This window comes from Argopecten irradians, chromosome 3, assembly GCF_041381155.1.
Source record: "Argopecten irradians isolate NY chromosome 3, Ai_NY, whole genome shotgun sequence".
Classification (NCBI taxonomy): Eukaryota; Metazoa; Mollusca; class Bivalvia; order Pectinida; family Pectinidae; genus Argopecten; species Argopecten irradians.
In genome coordinates, this window is record NC_091136.1 from 33,852,218 (window position 1) to 33,872,723 (window position 20,506).

Sequence of the window (20,506 nt, forward strand, 5' to 3'; positions counted from 1 at the left end):
AAAAATACTGTCGATGTTGTCAGATATTTTAATGAAGAAGAAATGAGATAGTCGATTTGCCAGCTCGCTATGGGGGCTTTCTTACACAATCTTAATGGAGGATTGTCGTTACAACGGCTACAAACTGCTGGCTCCCGCAAAATCCAAAAACCTAATTTGTTCTCCAGAAATACATCAACAACATTATTGTGACTTTTATCTATATTTAGACCACCAAGGTGATGGTATAATGAGAGAGAGGGTCTTAATTCCCAGTTGGAAATTAACACACCACTTGTTCTTGTAGGTCTTACAGCTAACTATAACCATGCACCCATTTGTTTTCAATTACGACCAAATATAAAGGAATTTCTAGAGGAAGAATGTCGTTTAACAAAATGTCCCAGGAGACCCTTTGTTATAAATGTATCAGATTTAAAATGTAACTAGTCGATTCAAGCATAATGGAATCAAATTACAAAGACATACAAACAAAATCTATAAATAATATGCTACTTCTATTATTTATAAATAACACACACAAAATTAATTAATCAATAACCTTAATGGTAATTTTCATAAGTGGCATTACGCTGATTCGATAAACAAATGCAGAGACTAAAATTTCGTAATATACGTACTTCACTGTATGTTATGTAAATTAAAAAGATAAATTTTTACTTGCGCTTTACCCTTATAATTTATGTAGATCATCAGATGCTGATTTCTGTGATGATATACCTTTAGACATACAAGTCATATAATATAATGTAATATACTATATTTTGCTGATTATGTTGTACGCTAAATTTTGTGACAAAAAGCTATTACATCTTTACGCTACAAGTAGATACAGCATACGATTCAGTAGAGATTTGTGAATCTATTGATTTTGATGGTGTGAGCCTTCGTGCCAGGCTTCTCCCTTGAGCCTTGTACAGGCAATAGGGATTTGTAATGACGTTATTTCAAATTACACAAACATAGATATGTTCCCATTGATATAGGTGTAGGGACTGAACATCCTAAATCATGTTCTGTTTTTTACGGTTGCCGGTAGAGTGGGTTCCGCCCGAGTCGTGCCTTCTCCATTGATGAGAAAATGGGTATGGCTGTATGCCAAATGTCTCCACATAGGAGTCGTGAAACACGCATAAAGAATCCATTTCCTTTGCCATTGCCTGTTGTGTTCTTGTTATATAAGGTTTGGTACAGAAGAGCACCATCCCTTTGTACAGTAAAACAGCAGTAAACCTCTTTCCTTATATTTTTTCTCTTTTTTTCTCCCAAATACATCCTTGTTCCATTCCTATACTAGATGACTATAGATCAACCTATGTTTTGCGTTTTCATGCCTAAGGACTTAATTTCGCAATCTATTCTTCTATGGTTTACTTAATCGGTATTTGAACTAGTTTTCGCGACGATACATTTTCGCGATTTCTTACAGCCCGCGAAAAACGCGAAATCAGTTGATTTACAGTAGTTGTCCGTATCATCTACTCTCCAAGACTCCAGTCCTCATATGGCCCTGATTGACTAAGCAATCAAATGATTAAATGAGTTGACAAAACACCAAGTATTTTTCACAAAATAGTATGACTTTGAAAGTAAATCTTAGGTTTGATAATTATAGAGTATTATTAATCTCACAAAATTGCTGAAATATATTATTTTAGCCTCGTGTTTGGAAGACATGACCATCATTAGTAGAACTTAAAGAGAGGAAAACCTTTCACATTTGTGATTTCGTTCAATAACATTTAAGGATTAACTTGAATAGATTTTTTATGTTATGGAGATATAACACAAAAATATGAGTGTACTCTAAATAAACCGCGAAGCGGTTTATGATGAGAGTACACTCAGATTTTTGTGTTATATCTCCATAACATAAAAAATCTATTCAAATTTATCCTTATAATTCAATTTACTAAAGATAATCTCTTCAACATTTAAAATTTATTTTGGGACTCTTTTGTCTATGAAATTATTACGCCGTCATCTCAGCCAATCAGAAGCGACGTTACAAACGGCGACGCCATTTTTTCCTTTATGGGCTGATAAAGTAAATTTTTAAGCCAATGAAAATGATCGTAACAAGCAAAATTGAATTATACTGCCATATTGCATAGGTTTGTTTGGATAATATTGTACAAAATAATGCAGCATGACTATATGCAAATTCTCAGCAGTACTAGATGCCATAGCACTCGTCCTGACAGCCACGCCACCTAGCGGTGTGGCTAGAGCATTGAACCATTGCATCTGTGTTCCGTTCATGATCTGAAGTTAAAAATAACAATTCTATACACATATATGCGACGGACGATTTTAATCTATCAGAAAGTGCTTTGGGGAGTAATAACCGTTCAAATTTGCCAAAACGTGGCCGTTATAGATTTCTATAAAACCATCCCTGTGAATTTTGACATTCGTCTATGACAGTTGCGCAGATTTCCTCCGTCTGCCACGTGTCGTGTTTGGCAGCAGTACAGAGTCGATACCTCTCACAGTGGATGATCAGAGAGACCGTCCTGCTCTGATGTCCAAGGTCGTGTTAACCACACGGATCTTTGTTAAAAAGTTCCGTCTAGACTAAAGGCAAGACTTGCATGGTAGGAATTATAGATGAAACTGTCGTGGTCGTGCCGTGTCAACTTTCACTCGCCAGTCAGACACTGATTACAGAGCATGCAATCTCATTCTACATTTGTAATATTAGACGTGACAGTTTACACGTATGCATGCGCATTTGTCAGTTGTAATAGAAATATTTGATGAAGAAAAGCATTGCCAGACTTAAGAGTGTTGCAAATTCAGACAGTGAAATTCAGTAACTCTTAACAGGATTAACATTGACCCATTCATGTAAATCCTTGTTGTTGTACGTCAAACAAAGGAAATAGACTTAAAAATCAAAGATGACGATACTTTGTATCTACAACACGACTGTTGAAATCCTAGCGCTAAGAATTCCTTAAAATAAGTTAAAGTATACGACTGTAGACTTGGACATATATTGACAACAAATCCATACATGGTTTTAAGTGACTTCCTGCGTAAGTTTTACAATAATTGGCAATTTCGGCGCGTTCAATCACTTTGTGTGTAGCCAAGACACGCTGTGTGTATCTTTAATACACTTACTCGGAGAAAAGTAGCCATTGAAGCATGCGCAGTACTCCTCCCATCTATTTTCCGTTTCAATTTTAAAATGATGAAATCGATTCTTAATTATAGGATGCAACCCGTTAGTTTTGTACTTCCGAAACATTTCGAATCTGTTTAAATTTGGTTTTATCGACTTGCGCCGTATTCCAAATTTGTAATTGTGTTTGTAATTCCTTGACATTTGACAGCATATATTTAGGCTGTACATTGGAGACCAAAGTCTGGAACAGCTGAACATGCTTCAGACTTGCAATTTTTTTTAGTCCGAAATGTTCAAAATCGCTATAGGTTGCTTAATTGAGGTAGGTATTTATGCTATAAATTTAGTAAAACGAAATAATAAAAAAATGAGAAAAGAAAAAAAATAATATACGATTTCTCCTGAATGATTCAGCATGACTGCCGTTATCGTATCCAAAGTGCGTGTCTATCCGTGTATATTTTCAATGATACATATAGTCATTCATGCTTGTCTTGTGTTTGTAAGGTAGTGCAGTAGAGTGTTAAGTCAACCTTAACTTAGTCCTATTTAAAACCATTGCACCGAAGACACTTACTCATGGGAACACTGAAATGCGTTATCTTGTCACCTAGCGTGACGAATCTCCCACCGGGGACCACTATCGTACGTAATTTTACAAACCAGGTAGGGAAGGTATTATAATATTAACGGGAAAATCGACCCCAATAGGAACCTTGGGAGACATTGTCATAAAAATTGGATGATATTTCTTCGGCGATGTCTTGTTTACACGTCTTTATTAAATACACATTGTACGAAAGCGGAAAGGGGGCAGACTGTTGATGTGTTTTCATAGCAATTTCTTTCTCAAAGAAATATTTGTTCGAATTGATGATAACGCATTTGTTGCGCTTGGAAGTAAACTATGAACAGACATTGGTTTTATACGTTCAAATGAGTTTGTAAAATGTACGTGTTTCTATTTGTAAAACCAATACTCTAACACAATGTATAATTAATTGAAATGTATATGTAAAACGGTTGTAGATTCTACAGTACGCATCACTATTGACCATTTAAATTAAGACCTGTAAATTGTTTATAGAACAATGTGTCTTTTTCATCACTTGTCGAACATTAGAAAAGTATTGGTAATGCCATTTAACCTAGACACATATATAAACTGTCTAGTTCAAAGTTGTAAAGCTCATCAAAGCTATAACGGGAATATTGACATTGTTACTTCTATTTTCATAGCAGGCATTATGCCACATTTCCCTAAACCATAATCACCTTGTTAAATTTTAAACTATTTTATAATCTTAGCAATATTGCGATTTGGGATTTTTTCTCCTTATATTCCTCGTTTCTGATATGATTATGGAATATGACAATACCATACAGAAGTTTTATAGCGTCACGTGCCGATGTCCCGATAGACCGTTTTTGACACGAGGGCAGTAGAACAACCCCAGACTTGACTGATGACATCCACAAGTCAGCAGCCGGGACTCGTACAATATTATGTCTGCTCCTCTGGTCACACCGATCATACACCACAAGTCAGCAGCCGGGACTCGTACAATATTAAGTCTGCTCCTCTGGTCACACCGATCATACATCACAAGTCAGCAGCCGGGACTCGTACAATATTAAGTCTGCTCCTCTGGTCACACCGATCATACACCACAAGTCAGCAGCCGGGACGCGTACAATATTAAGTCTGCTCCTCTGGTCACACCGATCATACACCACAAGTCAGCAGCCGGGACGCGTACAATATTAAGTCTGCTCCTCTTGTCACACCGATCATACATCATGTCCGATTGATTTGAAACACGGATCCTCAGGAAAATATCTAGTACATCTAAATCAAGGCAATACTTGTAACCGCTTACTCAAAGAGTACACGAAAAGGATAAATCAGAGGTTTCGAAATTCCAATATAATACCGTAAGGTTTCATGCAGGCAAAAGGACCGAGTAGGCAATAGGGCCATGCTCACACTCCGCCGTCTGTTCTTGAATATATTATATATATATATATATGTAAGTAAGATTATCATTTTTATCTAGCAATTTACACTACTGTTCTTATGCTTTTACTACTAGAGTAATCACTCTTACTTATAGGTTATATTCTGCAATACTGCAAGCGTAATCTCGAATTAAATAGTGTTTTTGTAATGATTTAAAAAAAAGTCCTTTTACAAATGTACCATAGTGTTCGACGGTGATTTACGTGAAAAATATTTCAGACTCTTGATCTGGAAAACCTTTGTTGAAATGAGAATAAAGATTATGAAAAGCTTTGCAATTGAAAATATATCAAGAGAAAAAGTTCATCTGGTTTACATACGTTGAATACTTACTTTGGAGCTTTTTGCCAGTAGAGCCTGAGCTCATCTCGTTATTGCTAAATATATTATGTATTTCTACTCATGACGTCATTGTACAAAATGCAAGAAGTAAATTTATAATGCTAGATATCTAAAACGATTGAAACTGACCTTCAAGAATAAATCCAATCGATCATTATTACATAATTTAGAATCTTCCTTGTTATGCATTTGCTAACAACATTTTTATTTTATTATGTTTCCCCGGCCGTTGGCGTATGTATTTCTCTAGCCTTAGGTTACCATCAACTACTGATGGTAAATTTCATATCGATAAACACCAATTACAATCAGTTTGTAAGTAATCAAGCAGAATGCAGTGAAGGCAACACAACACGTAGTATGTACCCCAACTCGGATCCTGTTGTAGCGGTAATTGATGGGACTTGTCCAATGTTTTGTTGAAAGTTTTAGGACGATCAGCTTTGCAATCTCGATGGAACATCCAACAATTGTGTACACAATTCAGTCGATTGGTGTGGTGGCGAAAAGAAGATTGATACAAAACATTTGGAGTTGCATGAAAAATGAGTTAAATGACGTTAGTTTTCCATTGCTGCGTCTGTTTATGAGCGAAGGGGAATTATCGGATTTCAAATCAGGCGTGATAATAATTAATGGCAGCAAAATGTTGTGGGTGAAGCAGAGTGAACATGGATGATCGGTCCTGGATACATGTACGATGTCATATCCTACTTAACGTATTCCTGAACGATGTATATCTGAAGCCTATGGTATGGAGCTATTCAAACCCGGGCCCAATCTATCAATGAAGTTTTCTATTTGTAATAGTTTACTGTTGCCGGTTTGGGAGTTACATTGTACAAGGAAGTCAATAGCGACACAATAATGGATGACTACGTTCTCACGTATACCGAGACGATTTAGAGAGAATTATTCGACGTTTACAACAGTGTAACAGTCATCAATACCAATCACTATAGGGAAATATGCAGGCTGGTTTGTTTGTTTTGCAAATAGGAAAAACCAAATTTATCGTTGCTATTTATTCCTATAAAACCTCATTGTTCTTCTGATTGCTTAAATAACCCATATTGACAGTAACGTCAGCTGTAACAGAGATGCACACTGTTTAACGCTGAAGCCAAGGGCAATATTAAGACATCATGGAAATCGGCGAAGGTCATGGAAAAATAACTAGTTTGAATTCCTCTCCTTAACAGAGAGGAAATGATAATTGGGAGACGACAGGGGAATACAATGTCTTATTTATTCAAATTTTAATCATTAAATCTAGCGATGGCACGAAAGTTAGAAGCCATTCAACTGCACCGCGAACACAACGCATGCGTCCACACAGCAACAGCGTATGCATGCTTTATGATCCCTGTTAGATCACACAAAACGATATAAAAAACGTCATCTTTTGCAACAAATGAACATTTAATTGACTCATTATACACAAATCGATATCATCCTTTAAGACGCACACAAAGGAGGCCTCGGAAGTCCGGGGTCAATTGCTCCCCCGCCTCTCAACATTCCTGTTTCACTTCCGACCAGTAAACCTGAAGTTATTGTTTGGGCGAGTCCAGCTATAAATTGTTACAGGAATGCTACTATACGTTTGGGACAGGTATTTATCAGAAATGAGTCAGGGGAGGGGGATTTGGCAGACAGAGGGAGGGGGAATCAGGGAGACCGGGTGAGGGAGGTATGCTGATATATTTCACCTCAACTAATTGATCACTGGGGATAGATAAGCAGTGAAATGACGGCTGATGGTATTAGATCAGACAAAGAACTATCACAAATCGATTTCGCCTTAATTAGGTCATGGTCGTGTAGCGACGTGATTAATTTCAGCACACACTTTCTTCCTATCGATGGGACGTAAAAAGGCTGTTAGGTTTGAAACTGATAGGCAGCTAAGAGCAGCATGTGACGTGTGATGTCAGTCATAAATACAATAATGGAATGTAAAATATATGTAAAATATATCTAAATATACATAATTAACTTCTAAATGATATTCCATCAACACTGTTGCTGATAGCAATGTTTGAGTACAATTCGTATATATATCTTTTATTGTTTTTCTTTTGTTTGGTTGGTTTCCTTATTTACACAATACGAGAATATTACTGTAGTAGTTTTGTAATTGCTACTATAATTTTCACTGTCTACTTTGAATATAGTTCATCACAAGGAATGAGGGCGTATAATTAATTATACTTAATCGAATACTCCTAAAATAGACAGTAGCGACCCCTGTATTGATCATCGAAGGAATCGATTTTTTTCCTGAATTCAATTCATTTAAAGTTCGGTAATTAGATAATTCGTTTAGTGGTTCAGTAAGAACAAACATAAAACTGAAAATGCATTAACTACCTTTATGAAAATAAATTCTGCTTGACGACTCATACAGGACAAATACCCTGTTTTTTAATGTCCATCGCTCAAATGTTTGACAGTGTCATTTATTAGAGATCTCGTGGTATGAGCAATGCCGTGTAAAGAGTCTCGCAACCGATGCTCAGCTATAAAACTGTTGCGATGCCTTCAAAAGGTCGATGGTAGATATGCATGTATTCAGTTTTTTATAGATTTGTGTCCCGATTAAGGGCGACATATTTGTATCAGGATGATCTGAGCGTTATCAGGCGTTTGACTGACGGCTGGGGAGGAATATGGGTCATACGTTACTATGAGCATGAATCACATGTTGATCAGTAAATCTCTCCTCCAATGAATGGAGAGTTACACATGGAATTGTCATATTGACAATAATACATGTAATACCATGGAGATAGCAAATGTTGTTGTTGTCATATTGATAGTCATGTGACGTCGGTGAGAAATGTATTTAATACCTATGGGGTTATAACTGGAACGACTCGCAGGATTAGTTACAGTTTGATATTTTATTACTGATATCTTTTAATCTTACCTGTAAATGTTGCGAAAAATTATTATGACACTTATGTGTATTGTCCAGAACGTTGCGATTTCATTAATATTAAGATAATATTCAATATTATTATGATTATGAATTTTATGATCGGTTCGAAGCATCATAAACTATTTTTATCTTCGGTAGAATATTAGAGGAAATTAGAGAAAAAAGATAATTAAAACAAAGAACAACAGAATTCATATAGATTGGTACAATAATATACTCGTAAAATGCGACAGCTATTTTCATAGCTAAGGACAAAGGAATCGTCTAATCACAAAATGCGAAAAAAAATCAGAGATCTTGATTTGAGATATACACAACAGTGGGAACCTTCCCATGTGTTCTATTACAGTCGTCCTGTACGAAGCAATTTACAAGGAAGGTCACGGCTAAAACAGGACGATGTTTCTCCCATGCAATTACTGCTGAAAGGTCAAACTATAAAACCCATTAGCCTTTCGACAAAATCATCCATTGGTCTAATTAATTATTTAATAAAGCGTTGATAGTGTGTGTGAGACAAACTAGAGTATGGCTTTTGTGATGTTTACCTGTTTCACCCCTTTTATCTCTCCTCTACTCACGTGTGGGAACACTGTGCACTTTTTCAAGTATAATTTTATTTCTGTTTTGGTTTTTTATGTGTGTGAATTCCGCAAATGGAGACCTGTGATGTATTGTACCCGCAAAGCCTGTTCTGTTTTTATCAATCACTTGACACCGATGTATCTTTCTAAATCAAATATCGATAGTGCAACTCTCTTATCAAAAAGTGTGAAGTCAATTTAGTCATCAACCAGATGCGTGACGGCTACAACGCTATCGATTTGAAGCAGATCTAGGTCGAACGACTTAATTAGTGGAAAAAACCTAAACGCCTACTAACTTCGATTGAAGGATTTAAAAACGCGCAAATATGAAACTTAGCAATCAAATGAGATGATATTCAGCGTATTTTCTTATGGACATATGTCGTCTGCTAACAAAAGTGTGGAACTTCTCATTCTTCATTTCACCAGAAGACGAGTTCCATGTAAAACATATTTGCAGATTGTCCTCATCATGCTATCCTGCCTATCACCAAATCAGCGCAATCGTTTTCATATACGGGCTTTGAAGGCGATCTTATCGGCTAAGAGAGCCTTTGAGACCAGTATATACGCCTTTTTTCTTTAACAATACTCTCCGATCGATAACATTCCTTTTTTGTCGTCACATTTGAAATCCTTGGAAATTCCCAAAGGAACCAAATCGGTGAACAAGAAGACGCATGCTTCACACTTATATTCCCTCTCCAACACAACGTTAACGCGCCAGGCCTCTCAAGAACACTCAAGCAGGCTCGCTCCCCTCAATACTAACACCTTTTTTTTTCTTTCGAGGACGTTCTGCTCGTCCTCACGAACCCTATCAGTTGTAATGTACACTGTAATAGACACGATGAGGGCTTGTAGAGGACGGCCGGATTGTCAATCCTATAATAAGTCTCAAAAGTTACTCTATTACGTATATTGTTCACGTGCTAAGAAGAGTGCTTCAGACAAGTGGCGTTGGTTACCTTCAATTCGCACCTCCCAGGATAGTATCTTTATGACAAGCTCCTGTTCAAACTTACAACAAACTCCAAGATTTCATTACGCAAAAAACAACTAATTTGACTGCGACTTTTTAATCGAAGAGTGCCAATTTGTGTCAGCTTCAGTGTTTTAACCTTTTTCCTGATTTTTTATGAGTCGACTCTAGTAACTTGTTACCTTTCCTATTGCGTCGGATGAACATAAAATATAGTCATCGTGTTTTTGAAATACTTTGTTTTGACAAGAACATGTTTTCCTCTCCGTTGAGACAAACGAAATTATCCTCGTAACATATAGACGCTCAGGACATTGGAGGGAAAGTTTGTGAAAAGTGTTCTTGCAATGTCAAGGAAACAGCTATACGCATGATTTCTACGATGATGTATAATTTTTAAAGAGCAATTCCCTGCCTATATTTACAATCAAACAAACACGAAAGCAAGAAAACAAATACTACGTCATGAACAAAGTGACCTTGACATAAAGAGTTTAAACAATGGCTTTTAATCAAAAGATATTTGTGTGAAGGTATACAATCACAATTTCCACGAAAAGTTATATTCGTCATCAGAGCAGTAAAGATTCCATAATGCACATAATAATTCAGTTCGCTGTACGTGTATCAAATGTAATGTATTATGTTTAAAGTTTAATGCCGTAGACTTGGTCCACATGCTACAATAGTAATTTATCGATTTTTCAAAAGTTATTTTCATATTAAATCCATTTTAAGGCTGCACGGATATACATTAACGATATTAACCGTTTAATCGAACTTCATATAGACACGTAGAGAAATGGTATGTGCTGCAGTTCAGTAAAACTGGGATTGTTATATCTAACAAGAGAGTAAATGTAGACACATACAGAACATTAGTTTTTGTTATTTGTTTTCCTATATTCCATGACAACCATTTTCAGAAGTTTGACCCAATTGACTTTTTTCTTTACCTGAACTCAGAAGAATAAATACTTAATCAAATAACATATGCAAAAGACACCTAAACGGCATTGTTACTGTAATTTTCTAAGAAAGCAAAGACTTGACATTTTCGGATAATCTTCAATTTCGTCATTTTTTCATATTGACACTAGTTACTGCAATCAAATATATCCGACGCTGTCTCTTTCGTTTGCTTGGCGTCAAATTGTCTTAGGTTTGGAACTGAAGCACGTGTTGGTTCTCTTTGTCCTACATTGAATGATCCCATTGATCTGATTATAGACATCTAAGTTATAAACTGAACAATTTACGACTAGAAACAGTATATCTGTCTCTGTGGGATATCTTACTGTTTTACGACCTTCGTTATCCCTATGAATTGTAGTCTATGGATGTTCCTTCATACTGGTATATGGTCATAGGGCTTCGCTTTCATCCTTTGGGTATATCTAATGCACTCGACCGTTGATTTTTAGTCGTCAGCAGCGAGTGTTAATACCGCAACTCTTATCACCATATTTCTTTATTTTGTAATTGGCAATTGCCATTTTAGAGTATTCAGATGAGAAAGATGATGTCTCATTATGAATCTACTTATCACAAAAAAGTCAAAATTGAAATGTTTACTTGTGTTATTCACAGAAAAAAACCAAATTGTCAGTCAATCCTGGCAATTATTCAGTCATGAGGAATCTTCAGCACAACTTGATGCTTTATCAAATCATTGTATCAACTTTTATACCACAGTGTAGATAATCTCTTTGAACCAATGAATTTTGATATGCGTACGGCGTCCGATTTGCCACCAGCATACTTCAAAAAGGCGTCGTAGTTACACAGTATCAGTTGTAATGTCTGTTGTATAATCCAATTATTACAAATGTCAACTTATCACATACATCAAACATGGTACGAGTAGAGCACGCGCCTCGTGTGATCCTGGCCATCGACCCTTGGCTAAATACCATATTAACTTAATTAAAATACATATTAGCGAACCCACTGGCACTCTGTGAGTGCTTGTTTATAACCACGTGAACACTCATTTGGCCTTAATTTGTAATTAGCTTATCGTGACATTTCAAGCAAAGGCATGCATCATCCGTGAAACAATGCGGAAAAAACCCCACTGGAAAAATATCGCAGTTTTAGATGTTAACGGAAGTGATTATTTTCTATGGACGGAAGTCAGACTATAATCTCTTTCCCGAAGCTTATTTATACATGATTGCGTAACAACGTGTTTATCATAAAACGGATATGGCAAATAAAAGCGACTAACAGTATGTAACTCTAGATAATTTTCGATACTTTTAGTTATTGCTGTTTCATGATATCACGAAGATTATTTAACAGTTGAGGAATCTTTGGACATACATTTATTTCTGTAGTGCAACACAAATTACATCATGTTACTTTCGAACAAACACACCTTAAAACATAAAAGTCTTCTTTGTTTCTATCTGACTTGCATTATTTATATACATCAACGATCCTTTGAAGTTGAAACAATACGTACACAAACAATGTTTTCTTATGAAACGAGTCTAAACGTTACAAGCAGTCATACAGACAGTACATCACAATTAAGTACTTATTATGCATCATGCATAGCAAAAAAACAACTAATACCTTTGTATACCGTATTCCTGTTGATGTTGTTAAGATGAACAGATGCCAAAACAGCGATCAGGTTTGGTATATAGGGACTAGAGTATATATACATTGTAAGAAGTACATCACATCTTCCTCTCGCACCACCATGTCGCTGTACGTATGTATTATTAAATAATTCATTGTTTGCATGTCTCTGTAAGTATCATGTTCTTACCACTCGGGACGAAAACACTTGCTCACACGTGGAATAAGCCCTGTCCTGTGATCTATTAGGCCGGTTCAACGTCATACATACGTGGTTTTATTCCAGACATGCATGTTCTCTAAGATCTAGACAGAATACATATTATAAAGGAATATCACGTCTTTCTCGCTGACAACGATGTAATGACATGTTAGCTCGTGCGTAACGTAGCAAAATATCTTAGATTTACATTTTGTATTAAGGTAATCATAGTAATAAACGTATTTTAGATGACAGTATATTTACATCGGGATTGGTTCTTTGAGTTTGTCCGGAAAAAATAGTATGCTCATGGTTAGCAGTGTCCCTGTGGACTGAACATCGTTTTTACAGGCAACTAAATCATAGCTTCTTGTCATAAATGGTCCCGATTACAACCGTATCTTCGATAGAAACATTATTGTCGAATTACCCAATGTTGGTCTCTATCTGCGAACATATTCCCGTCACGCCACGGTTCCTGATGAAATAACATAAACTATCAGTGCACATGTCAGAAAAATATGTTGGCCTAGTGACTTACAAACAGGCAGATCCACCTCTCGATATGTCACTTCGTTTGATAAACCGCATCCACAGATACCGGGGTACTTAAAATAATATCTATTATCTCCGATACAAGGAAATTTAAGTCAATATGTAATGAAAGGTTTGATTTATCTTCTAAGTAAAAGAAATGGGGAAAATAATACTATGTTATGAAGTAAATCAGCTTCTTTTCCTTTTCACGATTTATTTAATACAACTTTGTCGGACTACATTAACGTTTTGTTTGGCATTGAACCTTAATTCTTAATGTTTTTCTTGACATCTATTTAAAAGAAATACTCGCAGATCTCATTGTGTTTAAGGCAAAAAGCTCTTTTTTTCAAGTTAACAGATGTGAACACAAAAAACTTAAAGGTCCTTTAGAAAGTAAAAAAGCAGTATATAGTTTTATTCACTCTCTGTTTCCGATTGAAATGTAGATGAAAGGCAGATGCGGATTATTTTACAAAATAACAACATTTTATTGCAAACGAAATAAGAATGGGGTAATTTGTAACACAAGCTACAAGCAGCGTGAACGCTGTGAAGAGAATTTCAATTTTGTGATGATCACACTTCCCTTAGCGCTGTGCCATAAATTTACAAAGTCTGCAAAAAATAATTCGTATTATTGTGTGATTTGTGTCGAGTTACACGTACAAAGCGAATCTTGATATCCCATTGTACTCCAGTAGATTGGAACTCGATAGTGTCAACAGCCGGTAATTGAGGGAGCTCACATAGGTAACGGGTCAAAATGTCAAGCCAAAATGGAATATTTCTCCATTCAAAATTACACCATAATATTTGACAGTAAATTGTGTTTTGTGTGTCGTTAAGGTCACCGGAAATAGTATAATTTCAGACTTCAAATACTGAAAACGCTTGGGTGGTTTTTAATCCTCAATGAACTTATCCTCTATTTATATATAATAGCAAACTATTCAAAATGCACACGCATATTGGATATTTGAACTGCAGGTCATATTGGTAACGTTAACATTTTAACGGTAATCACATTGTAGTACCTTACGTAATGGTTTCCTCGCTTCACTGTAATTGTATATTTTGTATCTTTAATGTTACAATAGCACTATGCATACCCGAATTTGTATCGACCTTTTCTAACATTTGATTTGCAAAATGAGTATCCTTTTTAATGCGTTGAAGTTTACATTTTGATAATCAATAGAAACGCAATATTGAGTGCATCCAGAATTTCACTTAAAGGAAAGTATATAATATATGAAATAAACTACCTGAAGATTAATTATGTTTTGTTTTTTGCACATGAACATTAATTTCGTAAAAGAAATGATGAAAACAAAATATGATTAAAAATTTGTCATTATGATACGAATATGACACTCCCTAACCAGGATCACCCGTACTAAGGAGTTCAATGCCTCGTTTTTAAACATGCATGTACTATTACACGTGCGTTTCCGTAGAGTGGGATGATAGAGGAGGATTTGCTGTAACAGCGACAATGATTGAATTCCAGTGAATACAGATACAGACTCAATCCAATGAGAAACATAGAGTTGTATCATTATTGGAGATAATTAGGGACTAATTTGTGACACCATCTCTACAGTTTTGGGCTTAATTTCCGTAAAATTGTGGTTTTTGTGGAACCTAACGAGGACAGAGAAGCCCGCGCAAGCAGTGATGGATCGCTCGTAAGGTATAGAGAAATAAATTGTCGCTTGTTTTTTACAATTGACTAATTTGAAGTACTGGGATAAATTGCCCAAGGTGGTCGATTAATTGCGCTTAACTTCGATCTACTTCATTAATTCTCCGTGTAGTTATGTTTCTTTTTTACTTTAAAAAATTAGCAATCACGACACTTTAATACGATGTATGGAGTCACAACACAACTCTAGAATGTTTTCTCTCTCTGCTATAAAATTTAACACGAACGTTTTTTATTTACAACATTCTGATAATGAATCTAAAAGGCTATTTTTATTAATGGTTCAGTAGAGTTGCGAACTTTAGGCAAATGTTAGCATTTAACGAATTCGGCGAGCCTAGAGAGCGTTTTGGAGTCTGCCCGAAATGATAGATGATTGTCGGTATTGTCACAATGAATCTCATACCATATAACACTGAGACGTTATCTACAAAGTCCGTCTGCTCTCTGCTGAAAATGACATTCGGTCCATGTGTAATGGTCTATAATATCGTTGGTCTCTCTAGAGATAATGCGTTTTAAGGACAGGTTTTAAAATGTGTCTTTTTATTCTGACTTCGTTTTACGGTGCTGTGAATTTGTGCCTGTAAATTGACAACGTTAAAATCAACTACTTTTTTGCCGTTTAATTTGGTTTCGCTTTAAACAACTGCGTGATTTTCTTGTATTTTGTGTTTGTTTCGTTGTTTTTTCGCTTGTTTTTTTGAGTGTGTGTTATTTTTCCTGATTATTTGTTAAAATTTGGTGTAATGATGACCGGCATTATTAACTATTTTTTTAGATGACACGTTTTATTAGTTTATATCATATAACAAATATACGATACGCCTTCCAATAAGGGACTTTAATTACAACGTAGACCACTGATTGTAAAAACCCATCAGAACTGCAAATTTATTACCCTCATGCGAATATTTACCATACCAGCATTTAACACCTACTACAAACATTTTGATTTCAACAAGCTCATTATTTTACTCTTCTATCATTAGCCCTATAGGTGAACATCTTAATTCACCAATCTCCATAATATGGATAGTAACATAACCCAGCTTATCAATCATGAAGAAATTATTCAAACTCTAGATCATAGTGAACTCTCATAACTTATTCACACTCCCAGACTACCTTAAAGGCAAACGGTCTAATACAGCTATGAACCGATCGTATTTTGAGCCTATGTGATTAGTGTTGAAATTTATCTTAATATTGGTAATCAATTTTTTTCCCCACCAAATCCTGAAATGTTTTGACCAATTGACTATCTTGTCTTTTACAACTAAGTGTTGTGGTTATTGTTTTATCATTGAATAGTTTGTCCGGAGATAATGCTATGTGTGAAGAGAATGTCTGCTTTAAACAATTAATATTTCGTGTAAAACTACAGGCATGTAATCACCCATCCTTTTTAAAATCAATGAAATATCCTGAATTAGAATGGTTTGTCCTTCATTTGGTATAGGTAAAAAAGTCCTAGAACACATTTGTCGGCGTCTAAATTCTCTTGTAGTAGTGTTGCTATTTCTAACGCATTCCTTAAAAAGAACTCGTTCAGCCTTGACATGCTGTCAAAGTAACTTGGAGTAACGAACTACTAATTAACTTCAGTAAAGGATTAGCAACATGTTAACAAATAGAAAAAATAAAGAGTACTCCAATATTCTGCAAACGTCATTTGAATTAACTGCACATGCAAATTAAAGTTATGTAAGCAAACAGTTTCTGCAAATGGCCTGTAGGCCTGATACATTAGTTAATTAATCACAGGTTTGGGAAAACACACAGAAGGCCCATATGCTATATTTTCTGATAGTTTTTAACCGTTTATGTGACGTTAATAATGTTGTCAGGATGAAAGGCAAAGAATAGCCTTCTTGGAGGAAACGTATTTGTAAGGCCCTAAACATCTTGGGTCCGGTTTTTGCCATTGTCATCTATTTTTAATTTAGTTTTGAATTACTTTTCGCTGGAACATTTTACCCATTTTCCTATGTCATATAAGAACTCTTCTTTCCATTCGTTTGTCTTGTTCTTGGTATTACTTTGAAAAAGGCAAGTGACAAAGATCAATTTCCCTTGAATAAAACCTAAGAGTACATTTGAATTCATCTTCTTTTTTTTCATGTGTGCTAATTGTTTAATTAGAACTTAGCGGAATTTTCTTTGAAAAGGCAATCAAAGACAAAAGTGCATTTATGTCTTGGTAACTGTTCTGTTGTCCCGGTATCATACTTGTGTCCTCATTTTTTGCATATTCGTTTTCTTCTGTTACAGTACTGTAAACAGATAACATACGTGGTAGTACTTTTTAACATTTCACAAATCGTAACATTTCAAAACAAAGACAATTTATTTTAGTTTCTGTTTACATCATTCGGTAACATCAATTGATATCTTTATGGATTAGTGAATCATTTATATTTCTTTTTTCTACCTTTTGGTAAACAACCTTTAAACATTTCGAATTGTAGAAAAGAGAGTTAGTCAACTTTGAAAAGTAGTCAAAACCGTCAATATTTTATGCCCTGTAAAATTATAAAAACTTATGATAAGACTTCAAAACCAAATGGCCATTTATATCAAATTACACAATTTGACCTGTGTATAAGTACAACTTAGCCATAAACACCGTTTTTCTTGTCCCTTAAGGGGTCGTTATAGACAGGATTGACTGTACATGAATCGAAATCATCAAGTGTTATTATCTGCTAACGTAATGCATGCATTACGCTTCCTATTTCCTTCCAAACCATCACAGTCAGGCGCTGTCTACGACATCGGTATAATGCGCCTTATTTAGACTCCGATCAATCGTAAGGTAGCTATTGTAGTCTTCCTCGGTCTCGATCTAACCATATGCGATGTAATTCCGTTAGTTGCGGTAACCATTTCATTTAAAATTCAGTTGAATTCGAAACGGGATTAATATGGATGTGTTTTGTCACCGATGAAATGCATTTCGAATCCGATATTTTTTTTCCAACATACTAAAATAAATCTTTAATTATACATGCACTTCTTTGGTTATTCACAACTTCGAAAATCCAGTGTCAGATGTGACACAGGTACGGCGAGGGAATTTATCTTTTCCAATTGATTCCCCTACAGCTTCTAATGGGATTCCCTTCGATTTTAACTTCAAAAAATGTCTTCCTAATTTCCGTGCGCTCTATCGCATTGAGAGGCCTTGAGATTTTCGTAGTCATGGAGTTTCAGAACCCAACATGACGGAGTTGAAGTAATCCTTTTTTCCATTTTCCATTAAAATTTCGATAGTCAAGCAATCACCCATAGTTATTTACGAGAGGAACATATTTAAGAATAAAACGTTTTGTTTGCAGAGCAACAAGCACGAATTAAATTTGAATTTGCATGGGATTAATCTTGTCAAATGTCATTGGAGGTTGAGAGCAGACCGTTGATGGTGAAGTCCATGTGGAATACAGAGGTTAAAATCTTATCTCTATCACTTAATACAAGGTGTGGAGTATTTACGCGACTGTATCCGTGTAACTTTTGTCTATGTGATATGTTATCTTTTATTCTGTTAAACGTCCTATTAACAGCTAGGGTTGATGAAAAGTCTGTCATATTTGAGAGGTGAAGGTCTGTCGCGAAGTATCCTGGGAAAAACCTGAGACTTTCTGTGGAGCGCTAGTGGCAATGTGTCTTAACATTCGTTCTTAAGATAACAGACTAAAATAAAGCAATATGAATATATTTATACACAGGTGAACTTTATTCACTTTTCCCATCTGTTGCTGCGAACAGCTACCACGATATCAAATCAATTAACACTATGGAAATCTATGGCATAAGATAGATGAAATCAAATGTCATCCGAGGACAGTCCTGTTCTAGCTCGCCTATCATGTTGTACCGCCTTCCAATACAGTGTGGGTTTCGGAGCAGCGAAATGCCACCAAATACACGGAGTCGACCGTCGTCTACTTCATGTTGCCCAGGGCTTACATCATTCAATCCAAGAATATTTCTGCACTTCAAATGGCCTTCTGTCGAGTGATGCATTTATCTGACTTCTCAAAATCTGTCCGATGCCCTGAGACCATGCTCAATGACGCAAAAATTGTGAGAATGATTGGCCAACCCAGCTGATAGATATCTTATGGCACAACATTTCCATTTTGTTACTTAAATGCAAACTCCAGTGAACATTGGTAATTAAAGGCTTCCGCCGGCAATGATAGCGTATGCAAATGGCGAGATACCGGAGAAATTATTCCAAGTCTCAAATCTCGATAACTGCATCAAATGGTGGCTAGTGTAAGTGCTGAGAACAAGGGGTAAGGGGCGATGACATAACGGCTATCATGTATTGAGTCATCCATTGAGAAATAGCAATAATTACACACAGGCAGTTCCAATGATCGCTCTTCAATTGCGTGGGATTACGTCCTTTTTTCTCTCTGACAACTGTGGCCTTATAATGCTTTTGTTTTTGATGGCGTTCCGACCCAATTGAAGGAAACTGGAACATGATTAAGACTCTTCAGCGACGCATTAACAAAACTCACGCTGGAGAAACTCACCGAATCCACTTGAAGCGCTAGTGTTTTGACACTTCAGTTCAGTTATTCGGCGGCCTCGAAAACGTATATTGGATAACCATCGTGTCTTTTCCGTCTGTTCTAGAAGTACATCAAGGGGGTCATCGTTTATATTGCTAGAACTGCCAAGACCGGTCCACACGACTCTTTTCAACAATTGTACAGAACAAAATGCTCTCTTTTTTCGGACCAATCTCTTCAATCGCTGTATTGATTTTGTTTCACATAATTGTCAAATTAGGAGAACGTTAAATATTACAAGTTGTAGTTTGCTTGTTTGTTGTCAGACCATGCTAGAAATGTCGGATAGAACTACATTAGTTGGGATGATAAAATGATAGCTTTAGCCGTTAGGTGTCATGTGGACCATTGTAATAATAGTTTCGACCAATCAATGTGTCGTTCCAGGATAGTGAATGGAAAAACCGAATCCTAGCAGACTTTGTTATTATACTTAAAAGGAGGATGTATTTCCCCGTGATGTACTGTTTCTTTGCTACCTACAGCTGTTAAAAGAAAATTTCGATGTTATTAACTTTACATTCATTTTCTTTTAATTGGGATTAGTTTTAATCTCATCCCGTCAATTTAGAATCTAAACGTGAGTTTTCCATCAACATGATTACTTATGCTAAAGAAATGGATATTGTTCGTGCTTTTCATGTGCGTTTGTGAATTCTATTAATTAATGTAGCTGTTTGATGGATGGTAATGTCCCTAATCGGAACATTAATCGGACAATAGATTTATTCATGACAATGGCTACTCGCTTGATTGTGCGAAAAAAAAAATCTCAAGTAATGTGTTTGGTTGTGATAATTGAGATGAAAGTCGCCATACCATCGTGATCCGATTTGGTCAACACCCATATAGTTCTATTGATTCATAGTCTCT

At 35.9% G+C, this 20,506-nt stretch overlaps 1 protein-coding gene across 1 annotated transcript in view; it reads left to right on the forward strand.

Annotated features, from left to right (window-relative positions):
* Window positions 1-20,506, forward strand: part of LOC138318324 (uncharacterized) — a 56,238-nt gene that overhangs the window by 25,179 nt on the left and 10,553 nt on the right. The window lies entirely within an intron of this gene.